The sequence below is a fragment of the Accipiter gentilis genome, chromosome 4, assembly GCF_929443795.1.
Source record: "Accipiter gentilis chromosome 4, bAccGen1.1, whole genome shotgun sequence".
Lineage (NCBI taxonomy): Eukaryota > Metazoa > Chordata > Aves > Accipitriformes > Accipitridae > Astur > Astur gentilis.
In genome coordinates, this window is record NC_064883.1 from 32,662,610 (window position 1) to 32,686,106 (window position 23,497).

General features: G+C 37.5%; 1 protein-coding gene across 11 annotated transcripts in view; it reads right to left on the reverse strand.

Moving 5' to 3' along the window:
- PARD3 (par-3 family cell polarity regulator) overlaps positions 1-23,497 on the reverse strand; it is a 461,320-nt gene that overhangs the window by 235,650 nt on the left and 202,173 nt on the right. The gene's annotated exons all lie outside the window — the stretch shown is intronic.

Consider the following 23,497-nt stretch of genomic DNA (forward strand, 5'->3'; position numbering starts at 1 on the left):
ATCAGCTTTATTTGAAACAAAGCTACAATTATAGGTCAACACATAATCAAATTCCCCTGCAAAGTTTAGCCCAAAGCCCAGGCCTGGTTTGGTGCAGAGTCTTTTATCATTAACCTTGAATAATGCAGGAATTACAGAGACATCGCACATGGTGAGCCAACATGAGTGTGGCACTCGCCATGTAACAAGGACACTTCTGATTGATGACTTCATATACTATTTATTTTCCCTTTCATCATGTTAACTGATATGTACATACACATCTATATACCACCACCACCCCTGGTTAACTTATATAATACCTACATATATAGAGAAAATTGCCCCTGCATTGGTAGAAGATGCTTTACTTGAATTCTTTCACAACAGGAGTGATTTTTACAAAATGAAGTCTTGTTTTCTTTAAGACCTTGAGTTCTTCCTACTCCATAATACCAGGTTATACAGATCTGAGATTTCAGGGCCAGCAAAGAACAAACAGCTAACATTCATTTTATATGGAGAAGTTGATGTTTAAGGAAGGGAAGAAAAAAACCTCGCAATATACTTGTAACATGGAGCGTTACCATGGGATCCAGGAAAGATATATATATGTGTGTGTGTATATATATATATATATGCGCTTCTAAATACACATGTGTATTTAGAAGGCCACAACAGCAAAAACATTATTTTGTTTCTAAGGTAAGAAAAAAATAAATTACATGGCAGTGATACAATTACAGCGTGTTTGGTTTTTCCGCTGAGTAGTCTAAAGTAGGTCAAGTTAGGCACATCCATTAGTTCTCCTATAAATAGATCCACACCGAGTTCACCTGCTTGTAACTAATGTAGAGCAACAGAATTTTAAATACTTTTTCCTTTAATCTGACAAGTTAGCTTACTCTGTATATAGACATTTTAAAAAAAGAAGTCATTAAGTCCTGCGTAATTTTTAAAAGCTGAAGAAATGACAATGGATACATGAAATTGGGACACACACTTTTTTTTCCCCGCAGAAAACCAAACGTACATTCCTCCACCTATAAGTTTAGAGATCTGAAAGACTTCTGCAGAGATGTATTATAGATGAGTCACATAGTTTCCCCTTGATATTGAGACAAAGGGAAGGAGAAAATTCTGCATAAATCACTTCGCATTTTCCCTGTATCGCTCCTGAATATATTATTATTCACCTCACCTTTTCAAAGACCATGATTTTCATCCTTCTGATGATTTTTTGTCTCTCTCTCTCTTTTTTTTTTTTTTTTTTAAGATACAGAAAGCACTTCTTATTTAGCAACTTGAATTTGTCATTAGGCAATTTTCAAACAGGTCTCATAGCTCTTTTATCCTTATTCATTTCTTTTTTCTTTTTTAATCTGAAATAGTCCCTTGTTGCTTGATTTGCAGATCTGTATCAGCACGCAAGGATTTCAGTAGCTACAGCCAAGTACAGAACAGTTCAATCCCCTCGAGTACTGAACGTAAGAGTCAATTTAGAAGCAAGCTAGAAGTATAGCACTCTGTTCTCCATCACACAAAACATCATTTTACTCACACAGGCATCTTAATAACAAAATTCAATTCTGGATATTTTTCTTGGCATGGCTCGGGACTGTTTAGAGATGACATCAGAAAGCTTATCGAAGACTTGGCTTTTTAAAGATTTAACTAAAATATCTGTTTTCCAATAAGGTAAAAGTCCCTACATTGGTGGGAGTTTAAAGTTAGCATGTATTCTTTAACTTTGAATTTCGTCTCAATTAGGAAACATAACTTTCAAAGGTTTTGGTTTTGTGTTACTAAAAAAATCACCCTGTTAATTGTGCCCAAAGAACTAGAAAAACATAACTATACTATTTTATCATCTTGCTTAAAGACAAGTACATGGGTTTCCTCTCATTTAGACAATGATTTATCTTCAGTTCTTATTTGCTAAGATTTGCTAACATACAGCTTCGATTTATGACTTTTTTGATTTAAATTCCTCCTGCTGGTAAGAAAAAACACCTACGTAACTGTTTTAAAGGTCTTTTGTGTTACACACCATGTAGATGGACAAACACATCCGAGCTAAGGGGTCCCTAATTTGCATAGCTTAAAGTTCACTCTTCCCATTTCGGCTCTTCCTTCCCTAAAGGAACAAAACCAGGCAAGGTCCTGGCACCAAGTCCCAAGGAAGGAAGACGCCCAAGGGAGCCCTGGCACCGCGATGGCAATGCGGGACATCTGGCCTTGCCACAGAGGCAAGGGGCACCCAAGCCTGCTCTCAGCTCCTGTGCAAAGTTTGAGTGATGAGATTTTACCATTTTGCAGTTTTATCTTTTACTTCTCTTTTGCCAAATTGCACAGCTGCATGCCACTTTTTGCTTTTCATCTCATCCTTCACTGAGAAACTCCACTAAAATTGCTTCAATTGAGTCCCTCTATTATGCCATAGCATTTTCTTTTTTGGTCTTTTGCACAACATGGATTTTACCTTAGGCACCAAACAAATTCACCATTTTAATAACAGGAAATACTATAGCATTTTTCATTGTTCTTTGCTCAATTTGTTTTGCTGAAGTCAACATGAAAAACAATTTCAAACTTTTCAGTAAATGCTTCATTTACGAATGCTCCATTCCAAGTGCCTACAGGGTTACAATCTGGTCTATGACAATTTTATTAATTTTTTAATCAAAAGCATTAAATCAAATTTAAAATAAATAGTACTCAGTACTTCTGTAGTGCCCTCCAGCACAGTGTGGCAAAAGCGCTTTGTGGACAATAATGACTTTACCTTCTTTGCACCCTCAGGAAGAAGATTAAAAGTTATTCTCCAAATGCTTTCTTTATTTGAGGAAACTGAGGCACAGGAGATTTCTTGCCATATTTTTGAGGTTCATCTCTAGCCTTAGATGCTTTCAGTTTCTGGTGATCTCTCTGAGATAGACAGAGCCTTACTTTCAGAAAAATGTACAATACTGCCATGTACTCCTGAACTCAGCTAAAAAGGACAGAAGGTAAAATGACACTTTACAAATAAAATAGCACTAAGCAAATTTCTGAAAACATCAAAAAACCACCTAGACTCATCACTGCAGACAGGAAGTCATTGCCTGTTCAGGGCAGCAGACAGCACCACAGGCCCCATCACCCCTGGAGGCTGGTGGCTGGAGAGAGGCTGGGGAAAGCACCGAATTCCCTCGGAGAGGTTTGGTCCCGAGCCCGCAGCAGCATGTGCACACCGCTCACTGTCACACAAAACCCTTACACAACACGTGATGAAACGTGATCAACAGCCAAACTGCATCATCACCACCACGTCACTAAGGTATCCAGGGACCACCAAAGAAGACCTCTTTGTCTAAAATGCACCAAGGGACAAAGCATAAGGCATCACACAAGTGCTAGAACCACAGCTCCAGAAGCACTCTGCAAATTAACTGTAAGTTATACAAAAAGGAAGGCATTTTAAGAAATAACTCATTTAGTACCGTTTGTTGCACCAGAAGAGGCACCAGCTTCTCAATATAATTAATTTTTTAAAACTTCTCCTCAGAGACCTTATTTGCATTTGTGATTGATTCTTTCCCTTGCTTTTTGACCGCAAGGCAGAGCAGGAGGGACTGAACTCAGCACATGTGATGGAGGTGCAGTATTTCCAAGCATTTGTATTTCCATTGTGTTGCCCATAATAACACCTCAGCCTGGTGTTTCATTACCCTGCAAGGCCAGCACAAACCACAGATGTGGTTTGTTGAAAGAGGCAGTCCCATCTTTTCCCCTCCCCAGATGGTCACGTTCATCACTAGATCCCCCTCTGTCCACCTTCTCCCTTCTGCTTATTCAAGCATTTCCATCATTACAAAAAAGATCTAAATTAAAATGAATGTTTAATACAAACAATTTTAATCGGTTACCTTTCCTAGGCTGGTCCAGTTCAGTCTAATTAATAGTCTCATAAAAGCTTAGGCAGGCACAAGGGAGGAAGCAAAGCATGGCCAAGACTGGTTCTTTCAGCAGCAGAGATGACTTAAAATGTCTCGAACACTGTGGCCTCAGACCATTGTTTGAATGGATACCATTCATCTGCAGTTTTGCATACAGCTCAAGGCACTTATTTCAACATCCAGTAACTAGCACTGCCCTATGTCCAACCTCATCCCTCCTTCTATCGCCTCCTTCCAAATCCTACTTATTTTCAACTAATCTAAATAATTGTGTCTTGTTCACTAAAGTTGCCTTCTCAGCACTTCCCCTCTTTCAAAACGAGCATGCTTTCCAGGAATAAATCCCTCTTGCCCTTGTATACTGCTGACCTATTTTCCATAATTTGTTTTTCTCCCTGCTAGTTTCTAATCTACAGCAGAACTTCATTTGTCACCACATAAGTAGTTACCTAAACTACTTCATACTCAAATTCCACCATCTTCCTTAGAGGAGACCAAATTAAGACAGAGGCACAACAATGCTTTTAAGTGCTATTTCCCGAGTTCATTAAAAGCTAAAAGGCATAAACAGAAGGATAAAACTCCACACATCGATCCCACCCACCCCAAAAGAGGGGTGAAAGCATGGAAGTCATATACACATTAGAGAGGCATGCGCTCAAGTGCTCCTCTTCATCAAAAAGTCATAGCACTTTATACATAGATGTCTACGTAAACACTCTTTTAAGGTTAACAATAGCAATTTGGGGAACAAAATTCGATAAGGAATCAGAACAACTTGTGTCAGTTAGGATTAAAAGGAGGTAGACACTGTTAAACTCCACATTTAAACGTTCCGATTTGGACATAAGGTTTTCTTTGTTGCCACTTAATCAGTTATAAACTACCTAAAACCAAGTTGAAGGTTTCAAAATGTACTGGAATTTGTTATCAATTTCCCATAAACCACATTTGAATCCCAGACAAGCCAGTCAATGAAGCTAGTCCACTCTAAGGCCTCCTTGAAGAAATGTTTATTTAGCGTTAACTCTTCATACATATTTTCTGAAACTGTAAAAAACCAAAACTTTTAGGAAACCAGGGGAAAGCAAGCACTATTATCCTACCATTATGAAGTTTTTTTCTTCAAACTATGAAAGAAAAGCTTGAAGAAACCTGAAGAACAAGCAAATACTGGGGTTTCACAAAGAAGCAACTTTGGAAATCAAACTGCACCGAGCACTTCTTCCACTGCATGCCTCGGCAGGTTCTACAGGCACTTCCACTTTCCAGTTTCACAAAATACATCAAGTTTCAGACTAACCAGCTGGTCTATTCTAGTACCTTGTTATGGCCAGCTCTGGCTACTTCAGAGGACAGTGCAAGAGCTGCTGTAATAGATAGCTCAAGTAATTTGCCAACAGGCTTTTCTCTCATTCTGGGGAAATTAGGTCTGATATCATTAGGACCAGAACATATTTTGTACTTCCTCAAATGCTAGCAAATTTGAGAAAGGACAATACTGGCCTACCAATACTCCTGACTAGATGGGAAAGAGAAAATCATCTGCTTTATCATCACAGAACTTAAATCTTGAAGAGACTAGAGAGTGAACCTTTGAAATAAGATAAAGGTCACTACATCTTATAATTAAGAAATGATTCAGTATAAAGGCGAGGCCAGTTTAAAAAAAAAAAAAAAATTAGAAAATTCTGTGACAAAGGCTGTGGTTTCTCACTGAAATTAATAAAGCTCACAGTGTTCTCACAGAATGATATGATTTGAAGAAAATACAGGGAGAAACAAACAGATGAGCTTAAAACCTTTGAGTTTCCATTCACTAAAATCAGTAGGTTCCCCACTCTGGTTTTGGGGGGTTTTTTGGTCTATGCTCAGGTACTTACAGGCTCAGAATAGTTCCTTAATATTAATACTTACAACCCTTTTACAGTTTGATTTAATAATTAAAAAAACTTTAAAAATGTCTTTCAAACGTATTCTAGACAGCATAGGCAAGAGGAATCCTTAAAATTAATGAAATGCACTTGTCTTTTCTTCTTTACATATATCCAGGTGGAAGGCACTAACAAACAGAGAAAAAGAACGGGAGTGTATATACACATAGAAACAAAAGAACATTAAAACAATCTTTAAAATAGAAAAGCCACTATTTTCCTAAGGGACTGACAGCAACATAATGTTACCCAAATAATTAATAATCTGGAAGAGCAAGTTAAAAATAAAGTGATGAAATTTGCCAGTGAAATACTACTTAGGTTTAAAACAATCTTTTAAAACATGATCAATGTGCTTTGCGAGACTTTCCAGATATACATATCACACTGGTGGACTCAGAAGCCTGGTGACTGAGGAAACTGAAACTTCAATAAATGTAAGATAATGCATTCTGAGAAACGCCACGTAGTCTAAGCCTCAAAGGGAAGAATCTTGGAGGAAGTAGCACCAACTCTCAAAAAAATCCCAGCAAAATCACCACATAAAGAATGAGTCGATGATAATACTGAGGTAGATTTAATATATCTGTTTTTTACTGCAGCATCAAATATTTTTGCAGCAAATTTAGCTCTAGAAGTAATTTCAAATAGAAATTCCCAGCCTTCTGCCCTCTTGGGGTAGTATGGATGAATATTAATGTAATATGTACTTATTTATACCATAGATGAATAAAAACAAAAGAAACGAGCAACTGTATGACATCAAATATTAATGAAGAAAATTAGTCAAAAAGCATAAGTAGCAGCGAGAACAACAGATTACTGGAAAGATGTCGATACTCTTCTGCCTTATTTACCAAACCTACAACAACATTTGAGAAACCAGACACAGAGTATGACAATGATGCAATACATCTGTAGGTAACCCATAGCCTCACTATATAGAAAAGTACTTTATTTTACCTGTTTTAAATTAATTCCTGGTCTAACCAACCTACATGGAGCACAGACTGTGCAATACCTGTAGTAGAGCAGGACAACTGCATTTCCACTTAAATGTCTCTTTGGACATGACTAGAAAATATTTCTCTTCATGGTGGAAAAACAATGTAGGTAGAAAGGATTTAGAAGCACAGTAAGTCACAAGAGAGGATAAACTGTGCAACACGTGAATGTGGAAGATAGCTGTGGATAGCTGTATGTGGAGATATCTATGCCCATCCACATTCAGACTGGTCATACAAGAAGGGCAGACTAAGCGGTGACTCTGCTGACTTGTGCCAATTGTTAAGAAGCACTTCTCAAGCTTTATAAAAAAAACGCTACATCTTCCCACTCACTACACAGTACTATAGACATCAAATGCAGTGAGGCACAGATGCACGTGTAAGAACCAGCAATCTAGTGGTGCATATGCTGAAGCAAACATATTTAAGCACTGGAAAGTTGGAAGCTCTTTGTCTACGCAGTTAGGTCATCGAAAAAGTATCTGAGTACTAGGCGCTCTCCTATCAAAATGAGGTAGTCAAGAAGAAGAAGAGATGATGGGTTTAGAAACCTGCTTTTGCCTGTAAGAAAATCCTGAAATACACAAATACTGAGCTGTTATATTCTGATGCAGATAAAGAAGGATTAATCGCAAATGCTGGACAGGGAAGAAGATCAGAAGAGAACTTCCATGGAGTACAAATCCATGTAGCAGGGAGAAACGAGGTGAAATGAAGCTAAATATCAGAAGAAAATCCTTAATGGGGTGATACATCAGATTGTGAAAGTCTCCCAAGGGAAGAAGCAGAATCCCCACTGCTCAACACATGTAAAAGCAGCGTGGACAAAGAACTACAAGATAGGCTACAGGGAATAACTCAATACATAGCAAGAGGATGGTTCAGATGACCTAATAATATAACAGGATTTAAAATGACTAGATAATTCTATTATCATTAACCACATTCACAGTAGTACAAGCTAAAACACTGTTGCTATGGTAATCAATCCTTATGCGTCGTTGCAGAAAATGACTGAGATACAAGGGATGGAAATTAATTGAACCAGCCCTTCCTATTCTCAATGAATTCAATGTACCAGTCAGCTGGGAAACCATCTAACATGAAAGTTTACATCTAGCTTCCCACAAGGCTTTTAAAAATATATAGTACAGCACAACTGAGTGTCTGGCATTCAAATATGGGTTATCCTTAGACTTACACAGTCACTTCAGATTCAAGGTAGGAGCAAGGCTCCAGTTCAGAGGGGATGCTGCTGGACACAGATGGATTGCTCTCATCATTGCACTTTGAATCCTCTTCTCTTAATACTGCTTCAGCCCAAAGAAAACCAACACTATGGAAAGTCCAATGCATGCACATTTCTGCTCACGCGCTATTACGGCTCCATCTCATGAGAATGAGACCAACTTGTTTTCCATGTGGAAAGCAAGAAAAAAAAGACAGCAGAGGTGATCATTTTCACTGGCACTTTCTAAGTAGCCCTATGGGCAACAAACCATAATAGTGAAAGCATCCTACATTTTATTTTTAATTTATACTCCCAACTGAAAACATACAACTTTTTAAGATTCAAGCCACAAGAAAACAAATGATCAGAAGTCTCTTGATCATGTATTATCAACTCTAAATCAATTCAATTCCTACATGGATGTTATTACAGCGTTGTAATGAAGTAGACATCTCACAGTACATTGGAAAATGTGTACTGGCTTGCTCATTCAGCTTTCCCCTTTACTTATAGTAACAGAATATTTGTCCAGCTATTGGAAAGTTAAACCTGGCAGTAATAAAATCCTTAGAGCCCAGGAAAATTTTGGAACTCAAATTTTGAAAAATTGAGTTTAAATCATTCCTGGTACCACTCAAATAGGGTCTGTTTGAATCTTTATTAGTAAAACTGGAAAACCCCACTAAGTTTTTTTAATGAAAACTAAGAATTTAAAATAAGACACTAACAATCCTCTTCCTCCAAAACAAAAAGTTTTCAGCAAAACACAATGGGAATTGATTGGGAATGAAAGCTCAAATCACTTGGTGAAAAACCACCATGCTTTCCCAGCTTTGTAACACAGTAAAAAATGGTTACAGAGTGTTTTTACGAAAAAAATATATGCACATGTAGATGGAAAAGAAGATGACTAATTCCACTTCTTGGAATTTCACAGCAACACTTCATTTCAAAAAATGCTTTCTCAAGTGAACAAAGTATTTCTTTCAGTCTTTTGGTAGAAAAGCATTGTTAAGAAAAATAATTCAAAGCAGCCCACAGAAACAGAAAGGGTACTATAGATTATAGGAGCCACATTTTCCAAAAGGAACATGTTTTTACCTGCTAGTGCTGGTATTTTAATGTAATTCTTACTCATTGTTTTGTGCAGCACTACACAAAATATTCATTAGAAACCAGAAAAAAAAAGGATCAAAAATGAAGCAGGTCCATATTCTGGTTTGAAAATCAACTATGAGCAAGCAAGTACAGCAGGAGGTAAAAATAAACTTTAAAAACCTCAGTTAAAAAATATTTTAAAGAGGCCAAAAATAAGCCAGCTTGTTTTTTAAAAAGCCACTAAATTCGACCTTAAGGAAAGTATTATATTTTAAGTGAGAAGAAAAATATATATGTCAAGGAAAAGATCAGAGCAGCAGCAGAGTTTTCAATATTCACAAACACATACAGAAGCAAAATATTTGATAGATGTGCTATACAGCTACCCTCCTGCATTAAAAATTTATTTACATAATGAAATTTTTTGTAAAAAACTTCTCAGGGATAAGCAGAGAAAATGACTCTACTATCAGAACATTCTTGAAATGCTAGAACATGCCTGAATTCATAAGACATTTATTCAATTGATGAAGAGACATCCTTTTTATTGAAAACAGTCTGTAACGCACTGTATGTATATTTTGTTTCTATTTTAATATATTTCATTAGTATTTTTCTTGGAATTTAAACAAAAATGTTCCTCCTTGTGTGAGTTTTAAGTTGTTAGTGCCAATACTTCAGCCAATGTTTCATGAGAAAATTACTGAATTATGTCTGTTTATGATTATAACACAGATTTCTCAAGAAAATTATTCCCTCTTGGGCATTAAAAACTAAATGAGTATGAAAGACTAGAATGTGTTTAATGTGACCAAGCTAGCTTTTCCCGCCAAAATGCTTCAATTTAATCCAAACTAATTTTTTAAAACTTAAACAAAGTCTAATAAAACTTATTTCACTTCCAAAAATGACATGCATTTACTAGAAGAGACTCGATAAAAAGATATCATTAAAAAATCCAAATTGTGAAGGCCAAGAATTTTACTATGCAACTGCTGTAAATAATTTTTTTTTTTTTTTTTTTTTTAATGTAAGTTCATGGATGAGTCAAAAAGAGCATGTGTGAGAAAGGGAAAGAAATCCCAGTGCAACTGAGAAATTAAACTGAAAAATTAAATCAAGGAGCCAAAAACCAGACACACAGATGGTAAAAACTGGCAAAAATTAAAAGTAAAAATCATGCTCTTAAGTACCAACAGATGCAGTGACTTTAAAATATTACTCCTTGAGGATACACAAAGACAATAATCCCAGATTGTGATTTCTGGGCCAGTCTACTGCTGCACTAGAGCCACAAAATACACTGTATTGTACAGAGAAAAAATGACATGTCAGAGATGGTGATATCTGCACTGCCAGTCTACTAAAATAGAAGGGAAGAAAATGAAACTATCCAACACTGTGAAATTAAGGTCTTCAGCAAAAAAAAGAAATTTTTAACTGTGTAAATGAGATAAGAGAGGTGACTTGCAGAACCCATTTACAGATTTATAATACTGCAGGACTGAGCAAGAACTGGTTTTTTGAGCATATCTGAAACATTCCTTCTTGAAACAATATTCAAGCTTCTCGCTCTGGATGGAAGCAAGACTATGCTTCCCAGATTCCGCATTATTAAACTTTGCCACATTAATAGCTTTGCTGACCTCCAATCTTCTTTAGGGTCTCCTTTATTTCAATCGCCACAATTACCTAAAAGCGGTATCGCGGTTCAGACTATTGGTATTAAAACAGGGAAAGGAATCCAAGATTTGAAAATTGAGAAACTGATGTGTAGTACCTATATGCTTGAAGTTCAGCCTTTCCTGAAAGATCTTCTTAAAAACAGAACTTGAAATGAAGCATTAGTAGTAGTACTTTTAAAATGCATTAATTAAGACTAATTTTCCAGATTGTTAAATGAATTAAATTGCTACTGCTATGCATGATTGAACAAAGCCAGCATCCTATGCCATCACCATAATTTCAGGCTAGCTGTAGATACATAACCATAAAGACTAGTGCTTTTTCAGGCTAAAAACCAAGGTCAAATTCAAAGAAAACAAAATGCTATTTTTTTACTACCACTTTCGGTATGCAGAAGCTTACACTGGGCACTTTCTTCTCTAAAACAATTACTGAAGTTATCAGGATAATCATAGTATCAGGAAGGTGACTGAGAACTCCACAACATGAACGTATTTAAAGAGAAAACAATTTGTCATAAATTAAGTTTTAGAAGTTATATATCCATACATTTAAACATATAGATACACACACATATACATATGCGTCACCAATGACAGCACTTTAAAATACTGCTCCTAAAAGTGGGCAGTTAATGAAGGGTTCTGTATTTCTAGTATATAAACAAGTATGGATGTGTACTTCATTTAACTCTGATCTATATATGGATGAGCAGTAAGAATGCTGAACTATAAAAATGAACAGGAAAGCCTGCTGTATGTTAACTGGCTAAGAGAAAGATACTGTCATGAATCAAACAAATTTTGTCTTTTGTAGAGGCTTCAAACTCGTACGACCCAGAAAGGTATTACTTCTCACCAGGACACCCACCAGCTTCCAGGTGGCACAAGCCAGCAGAGCTTCAGCAGCTGCTGTTTGCCCTGCTGAAACAGCCCGGGAGGCAGTTTCGAAATGACTCCCACCACCCCGAAACAGAGTCCCAGCTGAATGCTGCAGACTCAAGTGCTGCTCTGCATTCACCCAAGGTTTCTGAGGTTTGGCTTTAGAGCAAGACAAGTCAAAGCGTGCCTGACACCAGCGTGCTCAAACCCCCAGGGGCCCACCATGGGAGGGCACAACTTCTCTTCAACTGTGCCTCCTTTTATAGCCACATGCACAAAGTGTACCAAAACCAAGTAGCTGTAAAATGAAAAAAGTCATCAGGGAACTGTGTTGCAATGATACAGGGATACGGGTTCACATAGATTCAGATATAACAATTTCTTTGTGTTTTTTTATTACATTTCCCAGCCTATATCCCAGTATTTTCTGCTGTCCCCTAACACACCAGTAGGTAGCTGAAGTGCTTCCTACCCAATCTTCAGCTTTTCAGTAAGACTGACATTTGTTAATTTAAGGAAAAAACGTCAGAGTCCTTGAGCCCATTAATTTCACCTGCCCAGAATGCTATGATACACACTATCCTACTGCAATATAATAGTGTAAGATGCTTCTTCTGCACAGAGACCAATTTTACTGACCTTCAAATCACGAGAAAAATTCATCAGTTCTGTTTGAGAGGATGAGTTAAAAGAGTCTTCATGAAGAGAAAGCTATTTATAGTGACAAAGTGTAACTACAAGGAAGAAATACTGATGGGCTTGCTTTATGAAATCTGTGCTTTGTTGTAATTATTGCCTAGAAAATCAAGATAAATAAAAATGGTATGATGGAATACTCAATGTAACTTTCAATAATTTTACATAGAGATGCTTACAGATATGACTGCTTTCTTTTGGGACATTTAATTTAGTCTGTGCTTTGGATAAATGGGTTGAAATTATAAGCAATCATGAATTCCTACACATTAGGAAAGTAAAGATTTTTGAAGACAAATGAGGGTATCCAAAAGGAAAAGGAAATTAAGCTTTGATACAAAGTGATTGAACACTGGCTTCCTGCCTAGTATTCTGAAGAAATAGTAAGAGGACCAGAGGTTTTGCTCGTACTGGATACCTCACTCCTCAGGTGTTTATTCCACAGTCAGTGAAAATGTTTGCAATATACAGCCTAAAGGATTTTTTTTTTTTTTTTTTTTTCATTTTGGAAATGGTTGCGTATGTATGCTGCCCTTAACATTAATCTTTAAAATGTGAAAACAAACAATACATTAAATGACAAGTATGCTAAAATAATAACAGCCAACTGATTTTGCTCAAATTCATAAATAGTCATCTCTGGGCTAGAAAAAGAAGCATAAAAAATTCCAATCCAAATGAAGTTAAAGTAATCACAAGCAGCTGGCATGAAAGTGAGTGATACCTTAATAAGGAATCTGGGCAACAATTTTTATTCTTAAAATATCACATACAAGCCATCAAAACATAAAAGTAGTATTTATTTCAAAAGTAAAATCTTTATGGCAGTATATTACGGAAAATCTTTAGTTCATTAATATTTGTAGTGCCACTTGCTTCACATGTTTCCAATCAATTGCTTCTTCATGGAAACACTAGTCATGCTGTATTTGTTTTAATTCTGTTTATCCCGAGCATGGAACCTCCCTCAACCTGTGTAACTGAATCGGTTACAAATCAGTTTTCTTTCTTTGGCACAGGGATTCAGCAAAAACCTTTATCAGTGCCACAAGGCAGTTGGCAGCAAGTTTTTGGGTCTTATGAAAACACTTTTAATTATTTATTAAATCAGATCAAATAAAAATAAATTTTAAAAAAAGAGAGGCATTGTAGTTTCTTCTGTTTTGCATGTGACAGATATATATAAGTAAATAACTTTTTTGTACATCCAGATTTCCTAACCAACCAAATTCCTATTCTCCCTGCTTGCCTCCTCCCCAGCCCTAGAAACTATCTAAGTTGACCATTTCATATGCAACTCTGAGTTGTTTCAAGATAAATTTAGGATGGACTTAATTTCAAATCAATCAATGAATGAATTGGCATGGCTGGTCTATTATCTTCTTTTTGTCCAGTTATACTGATGAAATAAATTAAAATCTTATGGTATATCGCATCAAGTAGGTCATATTACGTAATTCCATTCACTCAGCTGCTGCACTCACTAAATCTTGCTGTGTCACTTCATGAGGAATCATGACATTTCTCAAAGTATCCTATAAATTACAGTAACCACTTAATACAGCCAAAGAGTACTACATTCAATAATTAAATGGTCGTACTTAAGCAATAAAATCGAGGTTAAATTTAAAACTCCAAATAAAACAAAAACACAGAAAAATTACTTCCACATAACGCAACTATTAACTCTAAGTTACACAGTACCATTCCTTTACAGCAAAGCACAACCATGTCATTGAAATGACCTGTCCACACAGGATTTTAAAGAATAAGGACCTTTCCTATTTCCATCAGTGGAAGATAAATTATCTATCACTTCCACAACAGAAAGGACATACTTGACCCTTTTCTGGAAGCATCTTCCTCATAATTAGTAATTCACAGAATGAAAAAAGTATAAAAATCGTCCTGTTATTATTCAGTAAATTAGATAAACATAAGTTTCCCATTGAGATAAAATCTGTCTTTTTCCCTTGCCCAAAATAACCACTCCGACTTTATTTCTGTTCTGTTGGGAGTTAACTGACTTGCATGACTCAGCAGTGATTTACCTGAATCTCCACTAAAAACTACAGTGAAAAGCAAAGACCCCTCACATCCATGTTCCTGTCCAGATAAGTTGTTCTATTTATTGTAGGAAGGACTAAAAATTCCACTACAAATTAATAATATAAATATTTCCTTGAAATAAGTAACATAAGCCAGTTAGAAGAAAAATTGTACCAGGAAGAAAATCAGACAAAAAAAAAAAAAAAAGGCACTTATTTTTCCATTTCAAGTCAAGCAAATTCTACAATGCAAATAAGTTAACTGAAAAATAAGTTAATGTGAAGCTTAAGCTAAGGCCAGACTGACTTCTAAAGCAGAATTATAAAAGCTTGGGCTGGCAACAAAACCAAGAAAATTATCAATTTGGGGTTTTCTTATACGGAACAAGGAAAAAAAACAGTATTTGGGATAACTTTCCAATTTTGAATGGTGTCTTTCTGACAGAAAATAAAAAAGGACAACATCAAGACTCCAGAAAATAAAACAGAGAAGGTATTTGCGGAGATGGGGTTTAGAGGTGGCACCTCTTTCTTTCCAAGGAATTGGTCACTGTCCTGTAAAAGCCTGTAAACCAGAAAGCAGGTATGCAGGAAGAAGAGAAAGGTAGAGCAGAGAAAATGAGAACAACATGAAACAGAAGGGGAAAAAGGTAAAATAGCAATACCATGTACTACCAGTACCACCTTCTGAAACAAAAATGCAGAATTTCTTTTTTGGCCTCAAAGATAAAAGTAATCACTTACATCTTTACACTTTGGTTAAAAGGCTAGAATGCAGAACGACCATAATGTGAATTTTAAATTAAGAATACTTTACCAAGGGCAAGGGAGAATCCTCTATAGACACAATTAACAGAATTGCTTTAATACACTTAAAACTTTTAGCCTTTGTGGTCTTTGAAGTGAATAGTGGGACTGCATCTATTTCAGGTTTGTATGGAAGAGCTGTACTGCCCCGAAAAGTTTTACAGTGCTGTAAACTAATGAAATAAATTATCTTAATTTGGTTAGATCTATTTTCATTAACTGTATTACCCACCGAGGGAACGAGGACCAATTTTAATTTTACTAATGTATTTCACTTCTGCATTACTTTGGCACGCCGTAATTGCAGCTCCTGTTCGGTATTGCTCGCCCTGCCGTCAAGGGGCCACCTTGCCCCGGCGCTCTCGCCCACGCAGGCAGTGCTGTGCAGAGCCCCCGGGACCCACGCAGGGAAGCGGCAGCACCACGAGCAGGGCTGCGCGGTACTAACTCGTACCGCGTTCCCATCAGGACTTTTGAGGACACAGCGTGGTAGCAGCAACACGCACATTATGAAAATAGCGAGAGCATTTCTATTATAAACAACTCGCTGGGATACATTATATACGCCTGGACTAAAAAGTAAACATATGAGAAGATAAACCTCTTTCACAGCATGAAAAAAGAAAACAAGTTCTTAAAAGAAGGAAGACCTGAGCTATCCTTTAAATGAAACACTTTTTGAGGCCCAGTTAGGGATTTTCAGATGTCCTTATCTGACCTGTTACCATGGTCAGACAGCAGTCAAAAAAGCCAGAGATAATACTGTTCTGCAAAATATTTAGAAAATAATCAGAAAACTAACAGCAATAATTTATTTAAAGCTTCTTACAACATCTCTATGTAATTTAAAAGAGTATTACTTATATCCCTGGTATCATAAATTTATTACCATTAACTACCATACCAACAGCATTATTTAAATAGTTTGGTCCAAAAGGGCAGGAAAACAGCAGTGTATGGTTACTAGCAAGTCTGAAAATGCCCTTCATGCGTGCCAACACTCCTCAGAAAGTTTCTGCAGGACAGAGTACGTCTTCTAGCAGACGGCAGCAGAGACAGAGTTGCGATCATCTCACTCTACTCAGCGCTTGCCAGGCCGCACCCGGAGTACTGTGTCCAGTTCTGGTTCCCACAATTCGGGAAAGAATTGACACAAACAGACTGGAGAGAGTCCAAACAAGGGCCATGATCATGATTAAAGGGTTAGAGAACCTGTCCTGCGAGGAAAGACTGAAGGAGTTAGGTCTTTTCTCCCTGGAGAAGATAAGGCTCAGGGGAGACCTCATCACAGTATTCCAGTACTTCAAGGGTGGCTACAAAGAGGACAGAGGCTCTCTCTTCACAAGAAGCCACATGGAGAAGACAAGGGGCTACAAGTACAAGTTGCGCCAGGAGAGGTTACATCAATCACTGGAACAACCTCCCCATGGACATGGTAGAGTCCCCATCACTGGAGGTTTTCAAGATGGGATTGGACAGTGCTAGGTAGTCTCACCTAGGCTCTCTTTCCCACAAAAGGTTGGACCAGATGACCAGGTCTCTTCCAACGTGGGCTGTTGTATGATTCTTTAAATTTCAGCCCACTCCACCTGCTTACTTACGTGTATGTGTGCATGCATCTATGAAGAGTGAGAGCATTTGAATGTGAGGATATACACCTGACCATGATGCATGTCTTTTTCTATAATAATTAAAACCCATGAGTAATTTTGTAAAATCACCTTTTCTGGTTTTGGTTTGGCTTCTTTTTTTTAATTGTGGACCCCTATAGAGCAACATTCTGCCACTGAATTCATATCTATACAGCAGCATATAACTGAAAGTAGACTGTAGCCCCCAGACTGTCTCACCTATTTAATACACAGTATGAAATGACAGATTATTTTTCAAAGGAGAACAAGATAGATGCCAGCATGAAACATTGTTTATAAAAGCGTCACCACTACAGCTGTCCCCAAGCAATAAAGCTGTTTATTCCAACCTCCTACCTCATATAAACTGAAACTCTCAGCACTGAAAAACAACTTCAAACCCTTTCACGACTCCAAGACAAATAAGAAGAATCATCTCTTTCCAAAATATACAGTTAAGGACATGTCCATGAATGTCCATTTTGCATAAAAGTGCACAGACTTAGAAATTCCACGTTAAAATGTTCTTAAAACTAATACATACTGTAGTTTGAAATTTGATTCTGTCTCTGTACATACTGATGCATTCAGCATAAAGATAAGTCTCTCTCTTTAAGGCTTTTTCTCTGTTTCTGTGGTTATACACAAACATTTAGAGAATATTTAATAAATATGTGTATCAGTATATTCATATCTAAGCTTTATACAGAAGAATACAGAGATTCTTCTGAAATCAGAAGACATGACATCTCTTCAAGGGGGTAGGAATTAGAGTCTACACAAAAATCAGAAATAGATCAAGTTAGGACCTAAACATCAAATGGCTTTTAAGTATGGAAATTAAGTTTAGATTTAGAAATCTGGATCTGAAGCCAGTTAGGTTCAAAGTCAGATTTAAACCTAGAAAAAGCCCGTGATTCCGATTCTCACTACAGAAAAATATGGTAAAAATCTTAACCTTAAAAGCAGAAATCGTAAATACAGAAATAGAGAACTTAACATGCCCATCATAAGAGCTTGTTTTACCCTCCCATGCCCCTTTTTAAGCATTCTGACATGTAATACAGAATCAGCTGCAGCAAATCTCCCAGATTGAGATGTGTCTGTGGGAACTGGGGACCTAACCATCACCAGAGCCTCAGCGGGGTCCAGCCTGGAAGCGACCCAGCTGAGCTCATGCATGCCTTGATTCAATGCAGAACTAGACTCCAGTACTACACAACAGGAGTTTGGATATTTTTATGTAGGTACTCACATTATAAACATCTAAATACAGCTTTCTCACTTTGGAGTTCACTATGCATAGTATTTTTTCTAATATAATAATAATAAATGCAACACAGGGAAAACACTGAAAAAAGTCTGGCAAATAATCACTTAATTGCGATCAAGTACAGATCGGTGATACTCCAGTACCACTACACTCTTATGGGAAGTCAAAGGCTATTAGAAATTATGTAATAATTTTGACCATATTGCATATACAGAAATATTCCATAGGTGTGATTAATCAATGAAAAATGAAAAACAAACAAACAAAAAAACAAGACAAGAAAAAAAAAGTATTTTTACACCTGTGTTTAGTAATGGTGTCAAGGTGCTCTTCTGGCAGCCAGACAGGGCATTTGGCTGGCTCAGAGCTGGATGCAATTGCTGCCCTTGCTGAGATGTAACTGCCCATCTTCCTGCTGAGTGGAGGGTCAAGCCAGCACTTTATAGCTTACATTTCACCTGAGCACTTGAGTTCCTGAGCTGAAGGAGTTAATATCTTGCCATTATGAAGAACTAAAGGGAGCAGTCAATACCTAGTTACCTGTAGCAGTGGCAGCTAAGAGAAAATAGTCTTGGGCCAAATTAAGCTTCTGACCTTCGTAGTACAAAAGCAAGAAGAAACAATCACTGTAGCACTTGGGGTGTTGACAGCCCCATCACGTGTAAGCCAGTGCGATCACATGGCCAAGAACCCATCTCAAGTAGTAAAAAACCTGAATTTGCAAGTGTATATGGGACTAGGGAGACTTTGACCTCTTGCAGGGGCACCTTGAGGTCTTCTAATCAGCTCCTTGACTAGCATAAACCTTAAGTGAACCCTCTACCAATGCACTGGTCACTGCTTCTACCTGCCCGTAATTATAGCTATGGCCAATTATTTAATGCTAAGTCAGGTGCCAAGCCATGCCTTTCTCAGCTGTGTACCACACCTCAACCTGCAGAAACAAGCAAACTACATGAGCCATGGCCTTGTTCACTAGCTGGTAACACTTTCTGCTCCCATGATCAGCCTCAGAGTAGTTCTGCCTGGTTTCACAAACCCTGAATAGCCTCCTAGCTACACCCAGACACCCCCCACCTTCATACGGGACTGTCCACTGAAGACCCCACAAAGAGAGACAGGCCTCTGCATATGGCCTAGAGCTTCGAACATATGCATATCTCTTATCTTTGTGATAGAAATCCTTTATTTGGAATACGGCAAGCTTTAAAGCCATCTCTGTACTTTATAATTTATACACTGTCATGGTTCTGTGTTCATTAAGGTTGTTACCACAAGAGACAAATTATAAATTGCGCGTACTCAGAGACAGAGGAAAGCAACGAGACTGTTGTCTTGGCACTGTACACAGTAATGGATAACCAGTGAAAAACGATTCCTCCAGCTGAAGCCTACTTAATCCTTTTTGCAAATCTTAAAGCATAACTCCTTACTAATGACAATAATTTTTACTGCTGTTGCTGTTTCAACCTCTACACCTGAGGAGAGGAGTTTGAGATAAGAAGAGCCCCCACCCCCTGAGTCTTCCCATCTCCATGAAACACAGGAGTTGCAGACCTTTCCACTGTAGTTACAGTCATAACAAAACCTAGAAACAAAAGCCAAAATACACCTGTCAGACAAGGAGAAACACAGAAGAGGTACACTAGGGAAAAGAAAAATATTTATATACATTAGCTATACCACTATAAAACATTCAGAGCTAAACAAAATAAATGAGCTGCATTTCTGCCTTCTATTCTTATGTTAAGGCATAAAATAGAAGCAGGGGTTTTGTTGTTAAGTGAAAAATTTGACAACATGGGTAAGCTGGAGCATGAGAATCCACAGGAAATTAGTGGTTTAAACTCACCAACCTACCTCTGAAGCTCTGATTATTTTTTTTCAACTGACAGCGCTTAAATGGACTAATTTATAGCATCCAAATGTTTTAAAAGAGTTTACTCAATCATATTAAAAGCAGGCCTTATTTTGCTGAAAATACAAGCTGAGGGCAGGTAATCTACAGCTGGAGATACAAGACCATATGCTACTTGCACGTCTGATCTTGTTGAAAAAGGAACCAGAAAAACTACCAGATTACTACAGACAGATGTCATGAACAAGAATAACTTAGGGGAAGTGTTCCGCACAACACACTCCTGCTCAAGGAAACAGGAGTAGTAACCAACTTCTCTTCCCATTTCAGAATAGATTTGAGTTGCTTTAATCTCTGGCTTTTGCTAGATACTGGAAAGCTACTGGGATTTTACAAATCAGACCTGTTCTTCAGTAATAACCATGAAATTTTACTCCATCTCCTACCTTGCTTTCAAGCACTGACAAACACAGATATATACCAAATACAAATACATGTATACAGATTTACATATAGTTTTAATTGAACCAATCTCATTGTATTTGCAAATCTGATCAACCGCTTCGTAATTTAGTGGGGCCACTGTAGGGTTTCCCTCTCCTGCTGCTCTCGCACCCCTTTCCAGCACACAGCACAGCCAGGTACTCTTAATCCTTCTGCAAAACAGGCCTCGCCAGCAGAGCAAGGGATATACTATTTCAGTTCAAGGTGTCTTGACTGCTGCCTGTTCCGATATTTGACTAATGAAACTAAAATGACCACCCCAGAGAAGCTTTCTGTGTACTTAAACTTAAGGAATTGGTGAAAAGTTTAACTCTTTCATGCATTCCCTTTACGTGTCTCCCTGGTATGAAACAGCATGAGTCCAGATTTGATCAGGGCCTGAGCAAGTCTTGAAGTGAACTGAGGGAAAAAGATTTCTCAAAGTGACATTACCATATATATGAATAAATTTCAGAGGAAATAAGATTTTTCAACTATTCCTCAAAGTTTGGTTGCTGTGGGAGAAAAGAAACTGCTGTGGAGGGCAAGGTGAATAACAAACTCCAACATTTTCTTTTTTAAAAATATTTCTGAATTAAATTAAAAATTGCAAATTTTGTTCCTAGTATTTGACAATCTGTAGGACAGAATTAATGAAGTAACTGAGCGAACGAGTAAAAAATAATAACCTTAACTTTCTAACTATATTCTGAAATTGTATTTGGATTTTTGCCTTTATAGTGGTGAAATAGTTCGTCGGTACAAAGTTTCACATAACTTACTCTGTCAGCTTGAGAAATACCAAAACTTTCTGAGAAATACATGGATCATTTGCCCTGTGGACAATCAGAGGGCTCTGGAAGTAACTGGGAACAATCCTTAGCTAGACATAGCTAACCAGCATATACAACCAAAATCACTTAAAGGACTCAGAAATCAGAATTAATCTTTTCCATTTCTTTGATGTATCACTCTAATTTAGCAGAGCCCTAGTAAAGCACAATAGACAGGAGCAAAAAGCAATTACTTCCAGGAATTTTTATGGGCTTCATGCATTCCTCCATTTTTAGGCGCTGAACTATTTCTCTAACAACTACTTGAACATATCTATTCCTGTGCCCTTAATTAGTCCCTACTACAGCAGCTTATAATGATTTCCTAGAAACAAGGTCTCTTGCAGTTTCACCTGCAGAATGGGCTGTGATGCTGCAAAATTACAGTTTGCTCCATAGTTCTGTTTATGGGAAATGAGGTATTGTCCACACAAAAACAATTGCACTTCTTTGGTACATCACACCTTCACTCCTCAAAGCAGAATTCCAGTGAATGTTCATGTATGTTAGAAGCTAACAAAGATCATCCTGGAAGTCTTTTTTGCCTGATATTCAGAAGGAAGAAATGAGGCAGGCTTTGAGAGAAGTAACTCAATCCAAGCCAGAAGAGCCTTCATCCAACAACAAGCCTCTGGAGTCTGCAAGATGAATCCAGTGTTTACTACTATCTTCTCTAGAGACCCATAAAGGCAGGTTAGACCAGAACTATTATTACCCCTAGTATCTGTAATGGGTTCTGCCCTAGAGGTTTCTTGGCACTATCACTGCCTTACCCTTGGTGCCAGACCTGCTGTCTGCTACTTTTTTATGCGCGTACTGGTAGGGTGTACAGACCACTCCAGTCCCTCTACAGCTCTGTTGAGCACACAGGAACAGGACTGGAAGTTGCTAAATTAATTGATTATGCCAGATAGCAACCTTGTTGCTTGAGTTGCTTCTTCACAGAAGTGAAAGGCTTAACCAGTGCCACAGAGGATACTGAAAAAGATATTAGAGTTTAAAAACCCCAAAAGAGTGGAAGAATATCTCTGTCTGCAGCTACGCCATCCCCTTCCCTCCCTCTCTCTGCAGAGCTGTGCTGCATCCCACTCTCACTATACCACGGGCTTTCTTGTGCATACCCTGTTAAGCAGGTTTCAGTCTAATTAATTATCCTGCTAATAGGAAATCGCAAAAGGTTCCTGGTCTTCCAGGTACATGCAGACTCATCAACACATTTAAAGAACAAACCCTTTCTCTCTCAAAAATACCCCACTACCACAAACAAAACAAAAAGCAGAAAACTTTCTCAGAATAAACATGATATTTGCAATTTCAGACTTCAACCAGTTAATTCAGGTAACAAATATGCTTCCAGACTACCACTAGTGCCCAATTATTTACCTAATTGGTGAATAAATCGAACTAGCTAAGCTGTTTAGAGACTAAAATCAGCACAAAACTTAATATAAAGCATCACATATTAAAATATTCATGCACCCAACATTTTAGAAGATGATTACTATGAAGATTCCTAATCCAACTTCTTTTGCTGAGACAACAGTTTCATTAACTGCCATGGTGAAAATCTAATGACACATGGAAGTATGCCTTGAAAACATCAAATAAGCAGAACCGTCATAGGACATGCCTTTGAATCTGGGCACAAACTGTCCATTTCAACAGAGACACATACAGAGGTAGCAGCTAAACTCATCCACACTAATTCTAAGTCTTTTGAGAGGAAAATAGTAACGGAACTACCACCATCACTAAATGTGCCAAGGAAAATATACAAGGACCAAAGACAGAGTTTTTTTCATAAAACATAATTTTAAATTAATCTGCAACTAATTACAAGATACAGAAATAGTTACTACCTCACATTTGGGTTTTTTTAGGTTTTTATAACCTGTGATATTACTTAAGCTCCTTTTTAACTAAGAATAGGGTTGAATAAAGAAAGTTTGGAATACCCTAAGATTTGGCAATGCTGGACTTCAAATTCCGGTATGGGATTTGTGGGTGAAGGAGATCAGTCCCAGGACACCACCCAGTACTGGACTCTAAACCTTCCCCTCCATTCACAAGGCACAGTATAAGAAGCTCGGGCTTATGTCATATGGCAAATTCCA